The sequence below is a fragment of the Pomacea canaliculata genome, linkage group LG9 (genome assembly GCF_003073045.1).
Source record: "Pomacea canaliculata isolate SZHN2017 linkage group LG9, ASM307304v1, whole genome shotgun sequence".
Lineage (NCBI taxonomy): Eukaryota > Metazoa > Mollusca > Gastropoda > Architaenioglossa > Ampullariidae > Pomacea > Pomacea canaliculata.
The window spans coordinates 1102710-1115390 of NC_037598.1; the positions used below are offsets into that span (position 1 = coordinate 1102710).

Genomic DNA, 12681 nt, shown 5'->3' on the forward strand with positions numbered 1-12681 from the left:
CAGCGTGCGCGCGCCAGGGGAAATTAGGGGGGTGGGGCGTGGATGCCGCGTGGGTATCGCCGGGCGCGCCACACTTTAGCGCCAATCAGCGGACCATTACCGCGGCGCGGGGGCGCTGGGGGATCGGGGGGCTCGGGGGCGCGGGGGCTCGTGGATAGATACAGGCTCGTGCTTTCACGGCAGCTCAGCGGGTGCTGCGAACACACCATGTGAGGAGGGCGAGTTCAAGCATCGGGGTCCCGAACGGACCCAGTTTCCCTCCCGATGACCACAAAACAGTCTTGTTTATATTATTTTCGTGTCCTAGGCTTGGCTTGGTTTGTTTATTTTATCAAGACACAAGGGATGATGATGTCAAGATTTTTTGGGGGTGGGTGGGATGGGGTGGGATGCAATCTGGTTCCCGCCCTTGTTTGCTTCGAGAATTATAGATGTAAACTTGACATTTGACCTTTACAGTGTAACTTTATAAGCATCAGCATCGCTGGTCCATATTTACAGGTACACGAGCCATGTTGTTTCAATATCACTAATTAACCCTGCAAATGTCGCAAAGGAATCTAGTGCGTGGTGCCTGACACCTTCCCAGGGATACTGTAGAAAATGTGTATTCTACTGATTGGTCTGTAGTTTGAGCTCATTGTAGTAATCACCGTTATTTTTTCAACATAAAACAAGTAATTTCTTTGGCTTGCTCCCCCTTTTCCAACTTGAAATACAAGAACCTTTGAAAGGAACCTTTGAGTTACATTTACGTGCAGTACCAAATTTTCTTGTCACTTCCGGAGATGTTGCACATCATCTTAAAAACACAACAATGGGTGCAAGGTTCCAGTTCATCGCTGGGATGCAACTGCTTTTCTCGAGTCATATTTCAGTTGCAGATGTAATTCTTTAGTTGAGTGTGAAAGAGCGACAGAAAGTTGGCATTGTCAGCAAGGGAGAAGAAGGGACTGACTTTGGAAGTCTCATCAGTGTCTTCACTCACCTCTGCTACTTCCGGGGCTGTGCGGCAGGGTCAGTGCTGCTTTATTCCTCGAAGAATTGCTTTCTCGGCCTCTTTCCTTCACAAGAAATTCTTCATCCTTCCACTCCTCCCATCCTAAATGGCTTTGCCTTGTTGTCTTTTCTTCACTTAGTTCGTTCTTTTTTATTTATCTTTCATTTCTTGCTCTGCAGGGGAAAAAAGTTACGAAATTTCTTATCTCTCCTTCCATATTTCTCCAACCAGCTAGCTAATAAACTTTAAAATCTTTTATAATTAAATGCTGCAAAATAATTTCTTTCTTTGCAAGTCTGTTAACTATACAAACTATTACCTGTTACTGTAGATGTCCAAAGTTATTAAATACTCTACAAGATTATTAGCAAACTCATACAGTACAAAGATAGCAGCTATACTTACCCACTAAAATGAATAAAAATATTTAATTATACACCACAAAAATGTTACCTATAATTAAACTCTGACACAATGTAAGCTTTAGTCACAGTGAATGCTTAGCTATAATTATATTCTACATGCGACTAACATCCTTTACTTACAAGATGCTAACTTTAATCATGTGATGTGCATAAATTGTTGAAAATTACTGAAGAAATAATTAGCTATGATATACGCAACGAAAGCTGTCGATCCAAAAACAAAAACCAACCAACAAACAAACAAACAAACAAACAAACAAACAAACATTAATAACAACTAAAAAGACTCTATATGACCAACAGGAAACTTCCGCGGGTCTAGCAGGATGGGGAAGAGGGTAGGAGGTGGGAGAGCGGGGTAGTGGTAGTCAGGAGGAGTTCTGGAGGTCGATTCGTGATGTTGAACCCCAGGGAAGGTGGCCGTCACGTGCCTGAGCTGATGGAGGAGAACAACACGGGCTGCAGTTGTCGTCTGTCGTCTGTCGTCTCTGGCAGCAGGTCAGCAAGTGGGTGGCGTACTGACCACCCGATATACCCGCTGCTATCACACCCGTGCTTCATTCCATGACCTGTTTTTATCAGACCACTTGTCCTGGCAAAGAGTAACCTCACAGATTTCTGCTTCATCAAGCATTGGCTCCTTACATCCCCGAGTTGTGTCCATCCGACAACCACAGAATAAAACTTTCAATATTTTAAATTAATTTACTATGTTTATTGTTGTTCCTCTTGTTGAAATGTTATTAACCTATCGTCACCCTATTTTTAAAGTGATTTTCCAGATTGACTGCTATCATATAAAATGTTTTCTGACAAATCCACGATGTGGTATTTTTGTTTCTCTTTAAATGACTACTTTAAACACACGGCATCACGACGAGCAAACTCTTGTGCAACCAACAAACAAACGAACCAACCAACCACAGACAGATCGACTAGTTACACAAGCAGCCACCCAAGCATCCATGCAACTAGTAAATGTATTGCCAGTCAGTCCGAAAATCAACGAACGATACGCATCCCTGAACTAACGGGCATCAGTCACATGGACACGTAGGTTGGGTGGCGTGAGAACAGGAGCTCAGGTCGGTGGCCATGGTTACTGACTTCAGGTTCTCTCGGGTAGCACTTTAACATTTCGATGTGAAAATGGTCTCAAGCGGCGATAAGTTGCCCAGGCATTGTTCTCAAAAACCTGATATAGACGGCGCCCCTAGTCAGCCCCGTACTTTAATGTCCGACTGCGCCACCCTGATTGATTCCTGCCAGTTCTGTCCCGATGATCGAAAATTAGAAGGATGGGGTGCGCGAGCGCGCGTGTGATCCTCCGGGCACGGCGAACATACAGATCCTGCCCTCCTCCGCGTCCTGCGTATGGATTTGACCCCCGAGGCGCGGGGACTGGGGGGCGCATTAGCACCCAAATTCGACATTTCGGGCCCTGGCCGCGCCACACAATCTGCTCTAATGTTCTCTCTTCATGGCTTGCCTCGCCTCAGTGTCCACCTCTCATCTCTGTGGAACATGCAAACCCTCCCATGGCATGGAATCAATCTCTGGACCAGCACGAAGACCGTAGCACCGCCCGTGGCACACGCGGGGCGCTGGTGTTGTTATTTTTGTAGAATCTTTTGTTGTAGTTGTTATTGCTGTGTTATGTGGCGATGGCGAGTGCTTCGGAAGTTGTCACGAGGGAGAAAATGTTTTTTTGCTGGTCCCGAAACTGCTTATGTGGTAAATCAAGTTTAGCAGACGCCGTTCTTCTCTCTCTCTTGTTCATGTGAGCACGGTAAGACAAGTCTCCTAAACTTAAACACGGAGACGAGCAAGAAATAAGTATGACGAGTGAAGTCTGTTTTTGTTTCTCCCCAACTCAGTTTGAAGTCCCGATGCACTGTTCTGTCAAGCAAATGACGATGGTCTATACCAGAATATTAACGAGCTTCGAGGCAAGGGTTTATGTAAAGACAAGTAGTGTCATTTAGTCACTGATTTTGAAATCTTTAAAAATGAACATGAAGTAAACAAATGAGAAAATTGTCGAACAATTTGAAGCTGAACAGTTTGGTTGAGTCCATATCTGCCTGTCATCGACAAGCTAGTTGCTGTGAGGTAGACTTAAAGACAACTCAACAAATTAATTGAGCGAGGGAAAACCTCTCTGACCGACAACACACCAACCACCCACCCTCCCCACCCCCCCCCCAAAAAAAAAAAAGCAAAACAAAACAAAAAACAACAACACAAAAAATAACAGAACCAAACGAAAAAAAAAAACTGCACACTTTATTTGTTGTGAAGTTCTTTCTTTCCCTTTTTAAGCTTTGTCAGTGACAAAACTGCAGATGGATTAAAAACAAAATTCCCCCCTGGAGTGACATATAACTATTATATATAAATTTTTCCAGACACACTGATATGGACATTTTGGATTGTTGTGCCGTGCAAAGGTTGGTGGAACCATTGATATTATAAGCAAAGTATCGTACACCTCGAAAAATATATTTTTTTTTAAAATCCTGAGACTAAAATATAATAGTATAATATAAAAGTACACTGTCTGGGATATACCCCAACTTATCAGGATATCACACCTCTACCTCATCGTACAATCAAATACATTAATGGCATTGGCTGCCAAAGAAAATGGAGATTATTTCATTAGCAACGACCCAGTTGTCTACAGGCTGACAGAGCGGCTGGAACTAGTTGGATGGCAAACACCATTCGTGGCAACAACAGAGGAAGTAGTGGACTGGAGGAAATATTAAGCAACATTACTCTGTGCCTCAGAGCATACAATGATGAATGATGATGATGATGATGATGATGATTATTATTATTATTATTATTAGTACGTGTACGAGTGTGTACGCGCGCGTGGGCGTGAGCTGGCTTCAGGCAAGGTATCATGGACTCAATCATCGTCCCCTCCTCATCTCCTGCTGCTGAAGACTGTCTCGAGCCGCTCAAGCGAGGACAAGCAGTGCCTGTCAGCCGCTCGCCCCTTCACACAAGATTAGACCACAAACCCTATCAGACACGCCGCCTGTCAGCGGGCCAGTCAGGAGCCTACCCGCCTACCCGCTCCCCCACGTCCCCACCCTCACACCCAGAGTCCGTCTGGCCCCAGGAGTGAACCTGCGAGGTCTCATCCAGCCCCCCCAAAACCCTTAGACGTCTGGCCCCTGGAGTGGGTCTAGACAAGAACCCATTACTGCCTCCTCTTGCCTCCGTGTCGTGAACTGGCAGTTTGTGAGGGGAGGGTCGGGTGTCAATGCAAGCATCTTCTGTCGACAACATCACAAGTCCTCGACACTTGAAAGAAAGTATTGCGTGGTTTTTCTCACCCGGTGCGAGGGTAACTCCGCCACCGACTCTCTCAGGGTGGTGACAGTCAACAGAGCAAAACAAGCTGGGAAAGAGAAAATAAATAAATAGATAAATCTACCCGTGTTAGGCGCTTTCTTCTCCCACATTTGTACATTCTCGAACTAATTAGAGTATTTCATTTGCTAATAAAGTAGAAACGGCCAAGTCGATACAAAATGATATTAAGCGCCAAGCTGCTGACAAGTTATTACAAGCGCCGGTGTTACTTTGTTTCACAAATGTACTGTTAGTTTGAAGTTTATTATTTTCAGAAAAGAAGAATTTAATTTCCAGAAACTGTAACCGAAGGCCGCAGTCAAGGCGAAAGTTTTAAGCATATGCTAATGAGGGGCTGCCAATCAAACCTACTTTGATGTTGTCACGGGAAATGAGATCATGACCTCTGACCAGACTCCAGGTGAGAAGACAATGACAATTGCTTTATTTTGGTAGGTAATCCCTCATAACCGATACTGGGGGATGAGAGGGAGGGGGGAGAAATCAATCAGTGGTTCAAAACTTTATGATTTAAATTTTTTTTTAAATTTTCGTATTAACAGAGTAAGTACAAACATTTGCAAATTATTAACTCCCTTAGCCTGTAGTCCTTTATAAACAAAAAGTAAAATCATTAGACTCTAGAACCATTGTTAGTGAGAACTTCACTATGTGATGGAGTCAATCACAGGTCAAACTTTTCCTGACATTTGTGAACAAGTGATTCGGAAAGTAGAAAATAGTCGATAACACTACCAAGAGAATGTGAAATAGGTCAAGCTACCTGACAAATTACACCTGGACAGACCATTTAAATGTCAGTCAGCTTCAGTCCATGACTAAAGTGAAAAAAACAACCAAACGCATGTTACTGTAGTGGGCAGACCTTTACTACATTGAGTAGCTTGGTTATGTCTCTACTACAAAATCAGCATTTGTAAACAAACAAAATGGCGGATACACTTTTGAGACATCATTCAAAGAAAAACACCAGATATCCAAGACAATCTTTATTTCCCAACGAAGTAGCTGCCGATGAGGTGGAATCCCTTGGTGCATTCATAATAAATAACATTGATTAAGATGCTGTATTATCGCTCACATCAATCAGACTGTATTACACAAGGTACCCTTGATCACGTGACACCTTGCAGTGCTACAAGCATCGTTCAGACACAGTAGGAGACAGCAGGAGGCTCTAGGAGCAGGAAATCATTTTCCTGTGTCAGTTCTTATCAATCTTGTTGAAGAAGTTACATAACGGCTCTGTCCTGCTTATTTGTATATGGTGTATGTGGCTGATTCTCATCACCTGAGAAATCTGTTTCTAGCTTTATCTTGCGGATAACATGTTCCAGACAACACCATCGAAAAAGAGGATAACTTCAAATCCGGTTAAAAATTAAAAAAAGATTTGTTTTTGAGTGAACTTCGTGGAACGAATTATACCAATGGAGAGAAAAATGTTGTATTACCACTCACTCACTCACCCATCCATCCACCCATCCATCCTTTAACTCACCGAACTACCAACCTACCCACCCACTCACATCATAATTATTATTAATGCTATTTATCTTGATAAAAGAAAGATTTAGTTCCAGGTGTACACTGCAGGTTCTCTAGGCTTTGAAGATTGCGAGAAGAGGACCTTCCACAAGTCTTTCAACACCCTCAGTCCAGGAAGGACATGGCCGCGGCTACAATGAGGGTCAGCAGCCATGCGGCACCAGTGACCCTTGAACTTGCACCACTCTTCTTTGCTGGAATGTGACAGCAACAGCAATGGCCGTGTCAGACATCAGTATGTCAGTGTGGTTGTAGCTACACAGGCTGGACGTCTGAGTGTTACAACAATTCACACTTCTCTAATGTCCAAGAGCGATGAGAGACAGGCGATGTAGAGAGACAGGCGATGTTAGGAAAGAAAACTATTTTGTAACAAGAATACCCTTCTACCACAATAAAAGGCTCGTCTGTAGGAAGCTCTCTATTGTGTTAAGTAAGTAGACTGTCTCTAATTAGTTTTTAACACTTACGCGGGGTGACCTTTTTGTCATCTGTAGAGAAATAGAATCACAACAATGTATTACAAATTCGCCATTTGTTTCAGAGAAGAAACGGATAGGTAGGATATATACTTTAAGAAATAATAAATGACTGAATTAATTAACTAAAATACACTTAAAAGGTGAGGAAAAGGTCATCCCCTGACCCTTTCAGGTCTTTGAAGAGGGGTGAGGCTGAGGTGTTACAAACCTCATTTGTCTCGGGGCCAGCTTTACATGAGGGTGGTGTCCGCCTCTCCCTCGCTGCCTTACCCTCTCCAACCCTCTATAGTCAGGTACCCATTGTCGCCAGCCGGGTGGACTGGGGGAAGCTTGCTGCGCTAATCGGGCTTTGAACCTGCGCGCTCTCAGTTGCTGAGTATGCCAGCGATCTAACCGCTCGGCTATCCGCTTCTCGCTGACAGCAAACTAAAAGGTTTTCCCGTGGATGCTTTCTATTGTTTTAAATAATTTAGTTTTTACTAATTAGTTTATAAGACCTACCATTGTCCTTGCCTTTCCCAGGGCCATTGGCTGTAAAGAAATGTAAACAAAAGAATCTGTGATATATTCGCCATTCTCAGTCTTCACTGGAACTTAATAGTAACAACAACGGCCGTGTCATACATCAGTATGTCAGTCTGATTGTAGCCAAACAGGCTAGAGGTATGTGTTACAAAATTTCAGTTCTACAATGTCTGAAAGATATTAAGAGATAAGTGATGTTACCGAGAGATCGAAAAAAAAAGAAAAACAGTATTTTTTTTAATGAAACGCTTGTTACGTGGTATCGGCGTGGTATTAATGTTTGTCCTTGTTTGTCTGCTAGAAAAATAAATAAATAAAAAAAATAAAAAGTTAGGAAACAAGAAAATTCGTAGAGAAACGGATAGGTAGGATGTATACACTTCATGAAATGATAAATGACTGTATTAATAGACAAGAATACCCCTGTAGCAAATAAAAGACAAGTCCTTCTGATGCTCCTATTGTAAATAATCAAAGCTGTTTCTGAGTAGTTTGTAAACCTACTTTCGGGCTTGGGTTTCTCCGTGGGAGCGCCTGTAAATAAAAGTAAACAAAAGAATATATTATATATTACCTATTCTCACGACTTACTGCAGCTTAATAAATATAATAATAATAATAACAAGAATGGCCGTATCGTACATCAGTATGTCAGTCTGCTTGTAGCGAAACAGGTCAGAGGTCGTGTGTTACAAAAATTCCCGTCTCCGATGTTTGAGAGACGTTAGAGATAGATGTTCTGACGGACGGACGGATGGACGGACCGACCGGTCGAAAGAAAGAATGAGAGAATCTGCATTTTTTTAAATGAGAAAAACGGTGTACATTTTACAGACATGGTATTGAACTATGTTTGCCTGACACATAGAAGAAACAAAAAAATGAAAATGCAAAAAAGCAAACATCACAGTCATGTGAAATATTTTCTATATAGAATACGATCTTTCTCATTATGCGATTCTTGTAACTGACATCATCACCGTCGTCGTCGTCGTCGTCGTCGTCGTCATCATCATCATCATCACCACCACCACCATCGCTTCATATTTTTTAAAGTAATTGTGACTGTCTTTAATGAGTTTGTAAAACCTACATCCGGGATTTCGTACTGTCGAGGGCTGTAAAGAAATAAAACCAAGAATATATTAGATATTCGTCATTCGTCGGACGAATTAGGTCTTCAAATCGAAAGTGTAAACAGGTTTTAGTTTAGTGAAAATGAATCGTTTTCACACCTGTAGAGAGTGCACTAGATCGACGTACTGTAAAAACGGAAAAACGAATAAATGATGATAAAAGTGTGAAAAACTTGTGAAGTCCATTACATGTTGTGTTTGTCGGCATCAGTCCGTGTGTGTGTGTGTGTGTGAACTGACTGATAATAAGTGAAAACAGATGTTCAGAAGGATGTTGTGATCTTGGAGTGATAGGTGTGTATGTCGAGTCTTACCTGGGAGGAAGGGAAAGTATTACTTACGAATTTCGGGTTCTGTATCATCGCCCTTGGGTGCTGTCAGGAAACAAGAGTGAACGACTATGTTACCCTTTTACATGATAACATGTATATTTGTATATAAACTTTGTTACTGGTACACCTTGTAGTTACACCGACTAGACGCCTGAATGTTACAGCAGCTCACTTCTCCGATGTATGGGACAAATGAGAGATAAGATAGCAAAATAAAAGGTCGTCCATACGATGCTTCCTGTAAGGTACCCGAGACTGTCTTTAATGAGTTTGTAAAACCTACCATTGTCGTTGATTTTTACACTTTCAGCCCCGTAAAAAAAAAACAAACAAAAGAATATATTACCTATTCGCCATTCTTCAGATAAAGTAGGCCTTCAAATCGAAGGTGAAAACATGTTTTAGTTTAGTAAAAGTGAATCATTGTTATTCCTGTAGAGAGCTCAGGTGGACTAGATCCACTTTCTGAGCAAAACATTAATAAAATAAATGATTAAAAAGGATGAAACCTTGAGAAGTTATATTATGTATATATATATATTATGTATGCCGGCATCAGTCCGTGTGTGTGCGTGCGAGCGTGTGTGTGTGTGAGAGAGAGAGACTTGACTGACTGTTAATAAGTGAAAACACATGTTTAGAAGATGTTGTGATGTTGGAGGGATAGATGTGTATGTCGAGTCTTACTTCGGAGGAAGGGAAGATACTACTTACGCTTTCCGGTTACTGTTTTATTGACACTGGGATCTGGAAGGAAAGAAGAGAGAAATGGTATGTTACCTGTTTACATGACAACATGTTTATCTGTATACAAACTTTTGTTTCTGTCTGAATGTGGCACAAGTCAGACTGTTTGTCCTTTGTAGAGCTGACTACACAAAGGTGTATTCTTTTCAAGAGAACACATAGTCCTGTCATCTCCTACTTGTCAAAAGAGCAAGAGAGTTCTAGAAGGAACAGATAGGTAGGATAGATACTCTATGATATTATAATGACTGAATTAGTAAGCAAGAATACGTTTATAGCAAACTAGAGAGGTCGTCTGTTGGATGCTTGTAATTGTTTCAAGTAATTGAGGCTGTCTCTAATAAATTTGTAAAACTCACCATTCGGAGGGGTCTCAGTTGCATTCTCTGTAAAGAAATGTAAACAAAAGAATATATTCAATATATTACATATTCGCCTATTCTTCGGATAAGTAGGTGTTGAAATCGAAAGTGTAAACATGTTTTAGTTTAGTGAAACTGACTCGTAAATACACCTGTCGCGAGCACGGGTGGACTAGATCCACCCACTGTGCAGAACGGAAGTACGAATAAATGATGAGAAAATGTGAAACTTGTGAAGAAGTTCATCATATGTTAAGTATGTCCACATTAGTCTGTGTGTGTGTGTGTGTGGACTTAGTCGACTGTCAGTAAGCCAAAGCAGTTATTACTTACTATTTCCAACTTCTGGATCTGTAAAGAAACAAGAGAGAAAGAGTATGACACCCGTTTACATGACAATATGTATGTGTATGTAAAGTTTTGTTTTTATCTATATGTCAGGTGATATACTTAAAAAAAACAACAACTCACTTTTATGTCATCATGGCCTCAATACTACGGAAAGGTATGCAAATATATAAGAATATAAATGCATGATTTATATATCCCCGTGCGTACATATTCAAGTTGGCTAAAGGTGAATTTCGTGCACGAAGACCGCAGTCAGCAGTCACAAGCAATCACATAAAATATTCGCTCAAACAGAGTAAGCCTATGGTCTAGAGATGCTATACAAAGAGTTAAAAACAGAAACAAAACCATTTATTACTCTCCTGAATATTTTCTTCATCACAAGGTATGCAGGGTAGCATAACTGGCGGAAACTGTCAAGGGTTAAAAGCCTTAGTGCGCATGCTCATTCTCAACCTCTCAGTTCACCTCATCTCCCTCATTCACAGAGTGTGTGAGAGAGGACACCAGTGTGTTGGTAAGTCTGCACGAACGGATGTGCAAATGGGTGTCAGCTGACGGAGTCAAGCGGTAACCTGCTTACGTCACCAACCACGGCGGCAGCGGATGTGACGACTGAGGAAGAAGCTATGGCAACGGTGGCAGAGCTCGGTGGTGCGGTCATGGAACCGTGTCATGCTTGGAGGCGCATGCTAATCACGCGCATCCACTGATAGCCGGAACAGGTGTCCTCTTGGAGCTCAGGTGTGATGGCGATGGTTGAAGAGATGCATCTCTCAGGAACGATGACTGGTTATTAGGATGTTTCAGGGACTGGGAGGTATTACTGGGAGGTATTACTGGGAGATATTACTGGGAGGTATTACTGGGAGGTATTACTGGGAGGTATTACTGGGAGGTATTACTGGGTTGGGAGTCAGTAAAAGAGGGGAGAGAGCGAGTGAATGCGTCTTGAACTATCAGTAAGGTTCTGTATACAAACCATTATCTATGTTTTCTTCGTCTGTAAAATAGTAAACAGAAAATTAGAGATGACTCACAGATATGTTGAGTGTGAGCGTTAGTGTGAGTGGGTGTGTGTGGGTGTGAGTGTTGAGTGTGGTGTGGGTGTGGGTGTGAGTGTGAGTGTGAGTGTGAGTGTGAGTGTGAGTGTGAGTGTGAGTGTGTGAGTGTGGGTGTGAGTGAGAGTGTGGGTGTGAGTGTGAGTGTGAGTGTGAGTGTGAGTGTGAGTGTGAGTGTGAGTGTGAGTGTTGAGTTGAAAAAGTTGCCCTAGAAAGTGTGTGATAGAGAGATACATATTACATTTCACATATTACTTATGTATATATATTAGATATACATGATAATTGCTAGTTAATGTTGAAGATTTCCGCCCTTAAGTCAGATGATGTAAGAATAACAGCGAGCTACAACATTCGTGACCAACTCGAGTGAAGTCAAAAATATCAAGTTGTCATATCTGACAAAATATTAATGACAATCTCAGTAACAGCTAGTCAAACAGCAGGACTTCTCACACAAACAAGACTTCATTTTTATTTTCTATAAAGTTCATTAAGATTTTCCTTTCAGAAACAGTAATAAACATTTTATACCCTGACTTCTTTAAGGCCTTGAATGAAGGGAAATGTAGGCATTGTGACTAAAGTTGAATTATATTTATGTAGTTGTTTACTTCATTGACGCTTCGTGTTTCTCGACAAATAATGACAGAGGACTGACAAACAAACAAACAAACAAACAAACAAACAAACAAACAAACAAACAAACAAAAACAAACAAACAAACAAACAAACTGTGTAACATGTCGGCAAGCCAGGAAACACCTGCCTACCTGCCCTGGCAGACGACACCAAGGTGAAGGCGAGGAGAGCGACAAGGAGACAGCGACCCACATGCATCCTCGGCGGCTGCTGCTGAACGCACGACTGACGGTTGCTGCTAACGTCGCCAAGAGACGTCGCCAGTTATCTTCATCGCCCACGTCACGTGTCGCAGCTTGTCGCGCCTCCTGGCGTCACCAATCGCACTTATCTGCCTGGTGCGTCGATGAGCTTAACAGAGAGGAAGCACACTTCGCCACGATGGTGTCAGGAACATTCATTAAGAACACTGAGACCTAGTGAGGACGATAAACAAATAAACAAATAATTAAAAATAACGACAGTGTTGATAGTGACCGTTGCACAGTATGACCTTTAGTGTGATTTCTTGTAAACATATATAAACATTCCACCAGGGATAAAAGTGACTGTTATTGTTGCTATGTAAACAGTTAAGCTTTTCTTCTCTTGTTTTTGGTTTTAATTTTATTTTTTGAGGGAACATAAACCCACCACCACCACCACCACCACCACCATCACTACCACCACACACACACAGT

General features: G+C 41.8%; 1 long non-coding RNA gene across 1 annotated transcript; it reads right to left on the reverse strand.

Moving 5' to 3' along the window:
- Window positions 1-5791: 5791 nt before the first annotated feature.
- LOC112572768 lies at window positions 5792-12268 on the reverse strand. Its single transcript, XR_003101067.1, has 10 exons — window positions 12133-12268; window positions 11281-11301; window positions 10281-10298; window positions 9945-9971; window positions 9553-9585; window positions 8848-8880; window positions 7875-8488; window positions 7347-7376; window positions 6834-6854; window positions 5792-6557 (listed from the first exon to the last, which is right to left on the reverse strand). It is a non-coding gene; the product is annotated as an uncharacterized LOC112572768 (long non-coding RNA).
- Window positions 12269-12681: the final 413 nt, after the last annotated feature.